This window comes from Hemiscyllium ocellatum, chromosome 3 (genome assembly GCF_020745735.1).
Source record: "Hemiscyllium ocellatum isolate sHemOce1 chromosome 3, sHemOce1.pat.X.cur, whole genome shotgun sequence".
Classification (NCBI taxonomy): Eukaryota; Metazoa; Chordata; class Chondrichthyes; order Orectolobiformes; family Hemiscylliidae; genus Hemiscyllium; species Hemiscyllium ocellatum.
Genome location: NC_083403.1, coordinates 143,867,475 through 143,881,215, shown reverse-complemented (window position 1 = coordinate 143,881,215; position 13,741 = coordinate 143,867,475). Strand labels below are relative to the sequence as shown.

The window sequence follows — 13,741 nt, the reverse complement described above, 5'->3', positions numbered from 1 at the left end:
TTGCCATAAATGTAACATGCTGTTAGATTGTCTTACTAGTTGCCATACCTACATACGAACCATTTGCAATCCATTCCTTAGGACAGCCAGATCCCTCTGCATCTCAGAACCCTACAATCTCACCATTTAGATAATATACTCCTTTTTTATTCTTCCTGCCATAGTGGATAAGTTCACATTTTCCTAAAGCAAATCTTAGCAGGGCTACTTCACTTAATGGTAAGGTCCTAGGGAGTGTTGCTAAACAAAGAGACCTTGGAGTGCAGGTTCATAGCTCCTTGAAAGTGGAGTTGCAGGTAGATAAGATAGTGAAGAAGGCATTTGGTATGCTTTCCTTTATTGGTCAGAGTATTGAGTACAGGAGTTGGGAGGTCATGTTGCGACTGTATAGGATGTTGGTTTGGTCACTTTTGGAATATTTTGTGTAATTCTGGTCTCTTTCCTATCCAGAAGGATGTTGTGAAACTTGAAAGGGTTCAGAAAAGATTTACAAGGATGTTGCCAGGGTTGGAGGATTTGAGCTGTAGGGAGAGGCTGAATAGACTGGGTCTGTTTTCCCTGGAGCGTCGGAGGCTGAGGGGTGACTTTGTAGAAGTTTATAAAATCATGATGGACATGGATAGGATAAGTAGACAAAGTCTTTTTCCTGGGGTGATGGAGTCCAGAACTAGAGAGCATAGGTTTAGGATGAGAGACTTAAGGGGCTACGTTTTCATGCAGGGAGTGGTCCAAATATGGAATGAGTTGCCAGAGGAAGTGATGGAGGCAGGTACAATTACAGCATTTAAAAGGCATCTGGATGGGTATATGAACAGGAAGGGTTGAGAGGGATATGGGCCGGGTGCTGGCAAATGGGACTAGATTAGGTGGGGATATCTGGTCGGATTGGATGAGTTGAACCGAAGGGTCTGTTTCCGTGCTATACATCTCTATGACTCTATGACTGTATAACTGCAGATGCTGTAAATCAGAAACAAAAACCATAATTGTTGGAAAGGCTCAACAGGTCTGACAGTATCTCTGGAGCAAATCACCATCCTGAGCAAGGGTCACTTGACTGAAAATGTTAACTCTGATTTCTCTTCACAGATACTGCCAGACCTGCTGAGTTTATCCAGCAATTTCTGTGTTTTTCCCCACATTATATTCCATTTAACTGATCTTTGCCCACTCCCTTAGTCTGGCTATATCCCTTTGTTAGTCTCCTTATATCCTCTTCACAACCTCTTCTCCCATCCCTCATCAGCAAACTTAGCTATCACACGTCTGTCCTTTCGGAAAAATGTTGTGAAATTTGAAAGGGTTCAGAAAGGATTTACAAGGATGTTGCCAGGGTTGGAGAATCTGAGCTACAGGGAGAGGCTGAACAGGCTGGGGCTGTTTTCCCTGGAATGTCAGAGGCTGAGGGGTGATCTTATAGAGGTTTACAAAATTATGAGGGGCATGGATAGGGTAAATAGACAAAGTATTTTCCCTGGGGTCAGGGAGTCCAGAACTAGAGGGCATAGGTTTAGGGTGAGAGGGGAAAGATATAAAAGAGACCTAAGGGGCAACTTTTTCACACAGAGGGTGGTACGTGTATGGAATGAGCTGCCAGAGGATGTGGTGGAGGCTGGTACAATTGCAACATTTAAGAGGCATTTGGATGGGTATATGAATAGGAAGGGTTTGGAGGGATATGGGCCGGATGTTGGCAGGTGGGACTAGATTGGGTTGGGATATCTGGTCGGCATGGACGGGTTGGACCAAAGGGTCTGTTTCTGTGCTGTACATCTCTATGACTTTAAGTCATTTCTATCAACTCTAAGAAGATGAGCTTCCCATAATGGTAATACATGGCACATGGATCAATCAGAAAAGGTTCAATTTATGCTGACTTTATTTGTTTTTATCCAATCTGTTATCTCATACAAAATGAGCTTTTACCTTCCACATTAACCTTTGGTGTGGAACTTTATCAAATGCCCTCTGGAAATTCAAGTGCAGTACATCCAGTGGTTCTACTTCATGCAGTACGTCACTTCCTCAAAGAACTCAATAAATTGGTCAAACATGATTTTCTTTTCACAGAACCATGCTCAATCTGCCTGGTTATTGTGAGTTTTCAGTAGCCTGCTGTAACATCTTTATTAATAGATTTTAACATCCTCCCTCTGACAGACATTAAACTAACCAGCCAACGGTTTCGCAATTTCTGTTTCCATCTGATTCTGAGTAACAGAGTTGTGGACGTGGGGACAATTACAGATTGGCATGGTTTGGTTGGACCAAAGGGTCTGTTTCCGTGCTGCATGGCTCTATTTGCAATATTAAATCTAATGGAAACTTCCCCAAATCTGGAAAATGTTTGAAATTAAAACCAATGCAATTATTACTTTGCTAGCTTCTTTTAAAACCCACATACCCAACAATTTGCTTAATGAGTGAATGTAATCAAGTTGGTTTCCATTTCCTGATTTGCAACTATTTCTGAGATGTTTCTTATAGTGAATTCTCTAAAGTGTAGATAGATGATGATACTTGTTCGGTGCTGCCTTCCTGTCTTTATTTTCCATGTTAATTTCCCTGGCTCACTTCCTACAGGTACAATGTTTATTTTGTTAACTCCTTTTTTAGGATATTTATAAAAGCTCTGCGTATCTGTTACTTTCAGTGAATTTTTTCTTGTTTACTTATTTTTCCCTTCTGTTTAATTTTTCGGTTGTTCTTTGCATTCTTTTGTTTTCTCCATATCTTCTGACTTGCCACCCGTTTTTGTGTAATTGTATTTTTTAATTATATGTGTTTTTCTTAAGTCTGATACTAGCTTTAACTTTTTTTTAATCTCATTAGAATGTATCTATTTCAGTTCTATTTGTGACAGTGTGAAAGCTGTACAGTATTGTCAGGAGAAAACATTTTTTGCCCATTATCAAAGACTATTTGTCACTAGAAACACTTCTCCTCTTCATCCAGGCACCAGCAAAACTCTGATTTTTGTTCTTGGAGTCGTGTTGACCTGGTGATTGGATATTATGACTTTAACCTGCTATACGGTTAAAGGCAGTTCTACTGCTGATGTAAAAATCCCTTCGCAGACTGTTTGTGTCTAAATTTCTTTTACGCAAAGAAGTCCTGTTCAAATTCTGTTCTCGATATATTCTGTAGTGGTGCTCGATGTATCCTGTAGTGGTGCTGTACTACTTTTACAACTTTAAAACAAATGTTTTTCTGGATATGGATCGTGCATTTGTGAGCTACCTTGTAGGCAATGAACATACAGCTTTGCAAAGTTCAGGTTAGTTGGACTATTTACTGATCTCTAGCCCAAGCTATGAGTTAGAATGTGAATATTTCCCTTCCTTTCCTTTGCACTGAACTTAATACCTTAGAGAATCATTGCAGTCAGAGTTAATTTGTCAATCCTGCATATTCTGAAGATGTTTTACGGTCTAACAAATTTGCAACATTTTTGTTTCTGCACTACCTGAATGACATGTGTAAGGTGGTGCCTTTACATTTCTACCTTTACCTCTGTATAAGTTGTGTAGTTCTATGCAGTCTGTTTTCTTGGAATAGGTGACACTGGCTTTGCCAGCATTTATTATCCATCCCACTTCCCCTTGAGAAAGTGGTTGTGAGCTGTGTTGTTAAATTGCTGTAGTCCATGTGGTATAGGTGCCCTTCAGTGCTGTTAGGGAGGGAGTCCCAGACTTTTGACCCAGTAGCAGGAATGACTAGACAGTTCCAGCTTAGGATGGTGTGAGATTTGGGAGGGAACTTTCAGGTTGTGGTGTTCCTGGGCACCACTTGTGTTGCAAGTTGGGAAGGTGCTGTTAAAGGAGCCTTGGTGAGTTGCTGCAGTCCATATTTTAGATGGTACATGCTGTTGCTACTATGTGCCAACGATGAAGGGAGTGAATGTTAAATGTGAAGCCAGAGTCGTGAGTGTGGTGCTGGAAAAGCACAGCAGGTCAGACAGCATCAAAGGAGCAGGAGAATCGATATTTCGGGCATGAATTCCTGATGAATTATGCCCAAAACGTCCATTCTCCTGCTCCTCGGATACTGCCTGACCTGCTGTGCTTTTCCTGCACCACTCTCACAACTCTGATCTCCAGCATCTACATTGCTCACTTTCTCCTAAAATGTGGAGCCAGTCAAGTATAGCAGGGCACTTCATCGAATGATTACTATCTGGGCATGGCCAGCAAAACATGCATTTTTTTTTCTGGAATTTCGCTGTGTACTTCTGTGGCAAGGAATCTGGAGAAAGAGAATATTTCCTCTACACAAACTCCTAATTAATTAATGTTATCAGATATCTTTCAAGGTGTGTGACACAATTTATTTGAAAAGGTTTCATTTCTGAGTCCAAGCGAGTTACATAAAAAATTACAAAATAAAGCTTTGAAAACCATGGGCCCTTTTAGCTTTCACCAAACATGAAAGCTGTTTCAGAAAATAATGACAGTGATTTTAACAGTGTTTTGAGGTATAAATGCTTCTATCCTGCTAATGTTGTATTGATTGAAATCATCTATGTGTTGCCAAATGTCTCCAGTTGTGTGGAACAAGCTTTGTTAAACACTACTTTCCAGCTGACTGGAACCACTTTACAAATCAGAATCAGGAAATATTGGAAAAAAAACTTTCTTGAAATATTCCAAATATGTCACAACATTGACTTGAGTTTTATTCCATGAGTATTTTTGCAGTTCTTTAACTTGAAATGAAGTGCATCGTTTGTTAATGAAAGCTGTCGACAAATGTCGGATGGCAGAGGAGAGCTGGTCACACTGCAGGTTCTTACAACCTCACCTTGTTAGCAGCTGCGTTTAAGTTGAGCAACAACAGATCGAGGCAACTCCTGCATAACAGGCAATAAGGGGCTTAAATGAAATCAGTTGTGGAATTCCATCAAAAATCTGCTCCTTTTTGTGGAGTGTTTGACATCTAAACTGCAACTCTGGCCATAAGTATGGCAAGGATAGAAAATTCTAAGATTTACATCAGTGATGTGCAGTTATTGATGAAAGCATGCTGTTAATATTTAACTCTGTATTCAACTTGTCCAAATTGTATAAAAAGTTGCTTGATGCTGACATCAAAAGGCAAATCTTGAGTTAAAGGTGTAACTCAATAACATCCAGACTTTTTTCCCATTTTACTCATTACTTAACTGTTTGGTTAACAAATACAAATGGCTTGTGTACGGTGTATTACTGGTTAATCCCTCTGCTACAGTAAAATCCAGATGAAGGCATGCCATTATTCATTGGCCCTGTCACATATACATTTACTCAGATTCACTGTATCTGTGAAAAAATGATTCTCCTTTCTGCTTCTCACTATCAGTTAAAAGCAGTTATCAGTTGGACTGTCAAACACTCAAGGTTCAAAAAGCATAGTGCAAGATTTTGTTGCAGTGATGCATGTTCTGAGATAAAGCACGATTTAAAACTGTATTGCATAATATATATGTTACTGAACCTTCAAAAGAAGCTAATCTTTCCATGTATTGCTTTTCCTTGACATCGGACTGGATTTTTTTTTGATCAGAAAAATTAGACTCCTTAAATGGCCAATCCCTAACAGGAAAGCAAAGTAAATGATTTTTTTTTCTGCTCTGTTAAATGACTGTTATAATCATTTTGCAAACAAAAAAAATCAATATTGAGTTACAGAGACTTGAGCGCAAAGTTGGATAGATGAGAAAGCATGAAATGAGAAAAGACAAGTTGTCCTAACAAGCTCAATTCCTTCACAGATGGTGGATCATTTGCCCTTTTTATCAGCTTCCAGTGTGCTCCTGATCATTTTTGTTCGCAGCTATGAGCTCCAATGACCCAGGACCGTTCTCATACCAGGGAATACTGGAGTTGGAACAGTCTCCCAAATATTCCAATCGGGGCTGACTTATCCACTTACCTTTCCATGACTTCTGCGCTAGAAATTCCTGGACAGGAGTGTCCTGTTATAAAGCTGTTTGGGAATTGACAGATCCAGAAGCAAAGATGAACTTTTGGAAGTTACTCCTCCATTTTGCAGCAGCCACTGTGCTGTGAGGTTTAAAACAACCAGCAGCTCGGCTGCACACTGGGACAGCTCAGCTGAAAGGCACGGGTGGTAATGCCAGCTAAGTGTTGGAATAGGCTGGCATTCGATTGAGGGGTTAGAGTGCTAGGTGTGTGAGGGACATAGTGGAATGGAGGTTTGAAGTTGGTGATGGTTTATGCAATGCCAGCTTCCAGTCAGGGGTCATGATGGGGTTCAATAGGTGGGAGAGGGAATTAGTTTCAGGTTTGGAGGAGGGATGTTTGTGGGCCAGTCTCAGTTTAATAGCAGATTTGGGTGGAGGCAGGTGAGGTGGTGTTGGTTTAATCTTTACCAGGACTGAGAGTAGGTTACTTTCCACAGGTAATCATTAAACTCAGGTGATCTGGAGTCCTCCAAATTATCTGATTTTATTGGACTATTTCAGGCAATTCTCAATGGGCTCCATTGTATTGGACCCAATGGGCAGCTCCCATCTAACCTGCTCTGGCAAATCTCTGGTCATGAGAATATCTGTGCTGTTACGTATATCATGTATGAATACTTAAATGATCGAGCTATATGTGAGCTCAGTGATGGCACTTGGGTTACCTGCAGAAGGATCCTACATGACTCATGGGCAGGAGGATCTGTATAAGCCTTATACTGTGAGTCTGTATCATCATAAATGTGGAATGTAGGATTGTGGAATTGACTGAATGTGCCTAATTAATTAATTATTAATGCAATACAACTAAATTAAGACCAAGTGTACCAATTTTTGTTCTACTGAAGGTGATAAAAGGGTTCTTGGTCCACAGTGTTAGTGTCCCTACGTCTGCTCCAAAGGTGTCCAATGACAGCACTGAACAGTTTGATTAACAAAGTAGTTTCATGTAAAAAGCTTATCTTTAGCTAAAATCTCAAAACCATATATCACAAATTAAAACAGTAAGTATTTATGTAACGATCCCTCATCCATTTTCTAACCATGTCTAATAATTAATATGCAATTAATCATGACAGAACTAATGAATGAAAGTGCCATGAATTTACCAAAAATAAAGACTTTCACTTAATCTAGAAACTCCCTATAAGCTGCGCTTCTTTAAGAAACTCAGAGCCTGTGTTATTGCCTTCATTGTTGTGATGTGAAATACAGCAAATTCTTTCAGATAACTTGACATTAGGGTCAGAAGGCTGTGTCAGAAGCAAGCAGAACGTGACCATCTTTGGACTGGCTAAATGGCTGCTCTGTCTTTACTTGGAAAATGAACATTTTAGTCATATTTGGTAGTTGTGGCAAACTCTGCAAATGGGTTTAAGCAGAAGATGGGCAGTACTCCAGTTTCCCCTGGACACAAGAACTGTGAGAGCCAGCAATGTAGCACATACCTGCTAATCCTGTGTCAACTCTGAGGACCACCTGTTTGATTATTTATAACATTAAAAATCACACAACAACAGATTATAGTCCAATGGGTTTAATTTGGAAGTTCTAGCTTTTGGAGCACTGCTATAAATAAAGCTGTTGGACTATAACCTGGTGTTCTGTGATTTTTAACTTTTTCCACCCAAGTCCAACACCGGCACATCATGATTACTTATAATACCGTGATCTCTGACATTGAGATACGAGTGGAAAAGAAGACGGTCTGACCAGGTATAGTAGCTTCATTGACACATTTCTTCAGAACGAACCACAGAAAAAAATGTATTTTTGTTTGAGCATGACTTTCCAATTTCGCAGTAACTGTGTTGTTCCTGTAAAATTCTAATTGTGTAGGATCCTTAACCCAAACACAGATGTTGCTAGCTGAATGAGTTTTTGAAACTCATCATTTTAAATGTAGTCAACACATTACTGCGCTTTAGTGATAGCATCATCGACATTTAAGTACTTGTGCTTTAAATATGCTTTGGATTCAACTAAATTAATGAAAATATAGGTGTGACATTGAAACATTCATAATGGTGAATTTTAACTGCTTTTCGATATTCTGGTTCAAGCAGATTTTTTTTAAAAGAGACATTGTTCTTGGTTCATGTCCAAAGGCAGGTGTATCCTGAATTAAATACAATGCAGTTGGTTTCTCCGTAGCATTGACATTGTCATATCCCCCAACAAGACAGCAGTGTAATTATAAAATTTAAAAATTTAAAAATTGCAGGTGCTGGAAATCAGAAACCAAAACAAAAATTGCGGGGAAATCTCAGCAGGTCTGACAGCATCTGTGGAGAGAAATCAAAGTTAATGTTTTGGGTCCAATGACCCTTCAGTTCTTGCGTTCTGAAAAAAGGTAAAAAAAATGAGGTCTGCAGATGCTGGAGATCAGAGCTGAAAATGTGTTGCTGGTTAAAGCACAGCAGGTCAGGCAGCATCCAAGGAACAGGAAATTCGACGTTTCGGGCATAAGCCCTTCATCAGGAATGACTGATGATGGGCTTATGCCCGAAACGTCGAATTTCCTGTTCCTTGGATGCTGCCTAACCTGCTGTTCTGAAAAAGGGTCACTGGACTCAAAACATTAACTTTGATTTCTCTCCCCATAAAGTGCCATACCTGCTGAGATTTTCCAGCAGTTACTGCTGTAATTCTCCTTCATTAAAATTTAACTTTTAAATGTACTAACTGGATTGAAGTCACAGCATTCTGTTTGAAGTTCGAGTGTTGCTGTTCATCCCTCTGCACGAGCAATCTGAGGGGAGCACAATACCTGACAACTCCTGCTAAAGCCTCTGGAACTGGGATCGAGAAAACATTTGATATTAGGGAAAAGTAACTTACTGATTAATGTTCTGTCTTTGGGGAAACACCTTCAAGGCCTGGCTCATTAATATGATAGACACATTTCGTCATGTATTTATGAAAGTAAAAGTTGTCAAGCAGCTCTGAAAGATGCTTTGAAGCTGGAAGCTTGGTCTGTTAGCCAGCATATGGACAACTGAGACCTACAATTAACAATGACAACTGAGATTAGAAAAAATAATTGAACCCACCAAATCAATGTTGGTTGAAAGACAAATAGTCATTTTTGTTTTGGCCAGTATATTTCCATGCTTCATCTTTCATTTTTTTGTGTCTCATCATATACAGTATATTTGACTGAAACTGTACTGGCTACTGCTGAGGAGTGGGGGAAGTTCTTACTTAGAAATGTGAATTATCAAGTTTAATTTGTCTTGTTCATCTGTAGATCATTCATGACTTAGTCTTGCAGATACAGGACATGTGTTCATCTTGAACTTTGAGGGATTAATGTAACTAGAATAAGTTCTCTTGAGAATAGAAATACATAAAGTTATGAGAGGCATTGTTAGGGTGGATTGTTGTCGCCTTTTATCCAGAGTGGAAATGTAAAATATTAGTTTTAAGATGAGAGGGGAAAGTTTAAATGGAAGGGTGAGGCAAGTTTTTTTACACAGAGGGTGGTAGGTGCAGGAGAGATGGTAGAAGTAGATACCATATCATAGTTTAAGAGGCATTTAGACAAACACATGTACAGGCAGGAAATACAGAGATAAGTTAAGAATGGCATAATGGGCCAAAGGGCCTGTTCATGTGTGGACTGTTCTATGTCCTCTCCAATAGTAGCTACTGTTTAACAGTGCCAGATTATTGCAACGGGAAGAGCAGAATTTGTTGACCTGGCTTGACCAAAGCCAAGCAGCCCTGCTATTGTAGGAGAGGAACCAAAGAACCACTTTGAGTTCGATTGGTGTGAATTGGTTCAATTTAGAATGAACTAATGATGTGTTGTAACAATTTCTAAATGTTATAAGTACATCCTGATATGAACACTTTTTCCTTGGGTAACATTTATTCAAGATAATTTTGATAATTTGGGAGAGGTTGAAGTTATAGAAATGATGTGGAGGTGCCGGTGTTGGGTTGGGGCAGACAAAGTCAAAACTCACATGACACCAGGTTATAGTCCAACAGGGTTATTTGAATCCACAAGCTTTCAGAGCCCTGCTCCTCCTCCAGACAGCTACTGAGGAAGAAGACATCAGGCACAGAATTCAAAAGATCAAAAGATCATACAACTGATGCGAATGTCTTGAACAAACCTAGACAGTTGTTCAGTCTTAAAGCAGTTAGAATTGAGATGCAGATTTCGATTGATTAATATATAAATCCTAGAATCTATTTTAAGTCACTGCCCCGAGATAACAGAAGGCTTTGTCGGTATAAAAGAGGTGACGTTTGGGTCAGACATGCATTGTAGGTGTGAGGCCTTGTTTAGAGTCTGCCTGTGTCTTCACCTGGAGTCAGGCTGGTTTTATTTCCAAAGGAGGAATTTATAAAATGTCACATTGACTAACTGACTACAGATTGCTTTTTGAACAAAGTAGAATGTATTTGCAAATACAGATCTTCATATGCAAATTCACCCCATAGACTTATATGCACGAGTGTGTGCGTATGGAGGGTTGAGAGAAGGAGAGTGTGTGTACTTGAGAGAGAGTGTGTGTGCGAGAGAAAGCGTGTGTATGAGAGAAGGTCTGTGTAAGTATGTGTCTGTATGTGAGAGTGTATAGTGTGATGGGATCACCTGTATTGTGAAAGTAAGGAACTGCAGATGCTGGAGATCAGAGTCGAGAGTGTAGTGCTGGAAAAGCACAGCAGGTCAGGCAGCGTCTGAGGAGCAGGACAATCAACGTTTTAGGTGTAAGCCCTTCCTCAGAAATGGACCCAAGATCTTGGTTGAGTTATAGATATTCAAATCAGAAAGAGGAGTACTAAATTGATTTGCCCATCTATATACTTTCCTCTGGCTTGGCTTGTATTTTTTATATAGTTATGAGTCATAGAGCTGTAACTGAGTGATAGATGCTACAATCGAATATAGCATTGAATGTTTCTCCCAATAGGCTAGAGGCTATTACTAATTTTCTCTGCCACACAAATTCCTTGACTGATTCTATTAAGATTAAAATAAAGTGTCTGTAAAGATATTAATTTATTTGCAGAAATTTCCACCATGGACTTGAGCTGAAATGCCCTATGCACATTATTTTTCAGAATTAAGAGACTGAAAGTCTATCAAGATGTATAAAGCAGGCCGTGAGCGTGTTGTTTTTGGGAGTATAGCTGATTTAATTATGATTTGGGACGTTACTAAGAATTTGCTTTCACATCACTTTGCAGTATCACTGCATCACTATGATGCAGAAGATCAACTCTGTAAGGAAAATGAGTAGACGAGCTAATGGACAGATTAATGTTGAGCAGTGAGAAAAATATCACCGATTTATGAAAAAATGTTTGCACAGAAAAATTTAACTTAAACTTCAGTTCATCCAATTGACATTGTTTTGGAACTGGAAGAATCCTTTAGGTTCTTTCATGTTTAATGTAAGAATTATTTGCTTTGCAAAACAAAATTGTACTTTGATCTTTGGAGAATTTTTACCCATTATAACTGTCATTGAAATCAGTTACACTGTTCTTGTGCATCAATCTTGGTTCAGTGTTGCTGCTCTTGCCTCTCCTGAGTATTTGAGTCAGAAATTTGGCAGTTTAAGCTACAAGTGTGGAACATATTGTACATTACCCAGATTGACACTTGTGCAGTACTGAGGAAAGGCTGTGATGTTGGAGATGCTGCGGTTAAGATGACCCATTCAACTGTGACTCTGTCTTCCAGTTTACGCGCATGTAAATGTCTTCCTGGTACTTTATTTGAAGAAAATTAGGCCTGAAGCTAACATTCATGCCTCAACACACATCACCAGGACAGCTTGATGATACATTTATCTAAGTTTTGGTACTGAGACTTCACAATACACAATTGGCTGCCACTTCTTTCTACACAGCAGTGCTGTTTCATAAAGAAATTGGAGAGTTTTTTTCCAGAGTATTGTTAAAGATTAATAAAATTAAGTTTCCCATTTTACTTTCACTTCACCATTATTCATGTTGAGTGAGTTAATCAGTTATCTGTAATCACACCCATATGTTGCTCCTGCATGATCTCATTAATATCCTTATTGTGCCATATTTTGAGTCCCCTGCAGCCATAATGATCAAATTCTCAATCACAGGCCCCGTTTTATATTTTGCTGTTGTGCTCCTTTCAGAATGTCTTGGGGATGGGGAAAGGTTCCTTTTTAAATGGAAAAGATATTGAGGATTTCACTACTCTAGCACACAAGAAACCATTCCCCTTTGTTATTAAAGTCATAGAGTTATACAGCATGGAAACAGACCTTTCAGTCCAACATATCCATGCTGTCCAGATATCCTACCTAATCTAGTCCCATTTGCCGGCACCCGGTCCATATCGCCCTCAACCCTTCCTATTCATATACCCATCCAGATGCCATTTAAATGTTGTAACTGCACCTGCCTCCAACACTTCCTCTGGCAACTCATTCCATATATGCACCACTATCTGCATGAAAACATTAACAACTAAACGGCTGAATGATCCCATTTTCAGCCAAACTGTTTATCAAGTGAGATTTGTGGTGCCCTGCCCACCATATAGCTCATAGCAGCTTTTCTCACACAATCATCTGCTCTTCACCTTATTTGTGATGCCCCTGTGTTCACCCTTCCCAGGGAATCATGCAGTAGGAGGATGTGGAAGAGCTCAGTATTGTCAGGAGCTTCCAGCATTGATGCTGCTACTTCAGATACTGCAGATCATAGGGTGGCACGGTGGCTCAGTGGTTAGCACTGCTGCCTCACAGCACCAGGGTCCCAGGTTTGATTCCAGCCTCATGTGACTGGCTGTGTGGAGTTTGCATATTCTCCCAGTGTCTGTGTAGATTTCCTCCGAGTGCTCCATTTTCCTCCCACAATCTGAAGATGTGGAGGTTAGGTGAATTGGCCATGCTAAATTACCCATCGTGTTCAGTGATGTACAGGATAAGTGCATTAGTCAAGAGTTCATGTCGAATAATAGGGAAGGGGAATGGATTTGGGTTGGATATCTTCAGAGGGTCGGTGTGGACTTGTTGGGCCGAAGGGTCTGTTTCCACACCGTAGGGAGTCTAAAAAGAGAAAATCTGGAGACCATTGCTCACTCCGTGATGCTATATCACTATCATTCAGGAAATGGTCGCTCACTCCTGGGTTTGCAGACAGGGACTTGGAGGTGCTGGTGTTAGGTGCAGAGAAGGACAGCCCTCTTTCCTGCTTCCTGCTAAAACAGGCTCTATCACCTAGGCAGCCTGAGCTCAGGTAGTGACCTGGGTCAGTGCAGTGCCCAGGTTAAACGGAGTACCTGCAGTGCAGGAAGAAGCATTATGATCGAGTTCACTCCCCAAGGGTAAGTAAGTACCGGTACTTTCTCTCTGCACTAACAGGACCATCACTACTCATTCTGCCTCTGTCACTGCAAACACACCTCAGCAACTCTCATGGATCATAACTCTATTTTGTATGGATCTTGTCTTCTCTGTGGTTCTCATCTGCTTCATCCTCCCAAGCCATTAACCTTTCCTGCTCATTCCTAAGTACTCACTGGGGACACTTCATCACCTCTCTTGATTCTCTCCTTATCCTACATCATCTCAAACTGCTCTTTCAGCATACACAGGTCCCCCGCTTGTCTCACTACAGAATCCAAGTGTAATCCGCAGACTAGTTGTTCTTCGAGGCTTGACCATGGCCCACTCCCTACAGAGTCAGTGCACAGTCCTCAAACTCTGGGAGGAACAAGTGTCTGAATCACCGTGGGGAGTTTCCTGGATTGGAATTGGATGTGCCCCTTTA

At 40.2% G+C, this 13,741-nt stretch overlaps 1 protein-coding gene across 6 annotated transcripts in view; it reads left to right on the top strand.

The window, feature by feature from the left end:
- The window catches only part of dtnba (dystrobrevin, beta a), a 540,419-nt gene that overhangs the window by 311,623 nt on the left and 215,055 nt on the right, over positions 1–13,741 (top strand). The gene's annotated exons all lie outside the window — the stretch shown is intronic.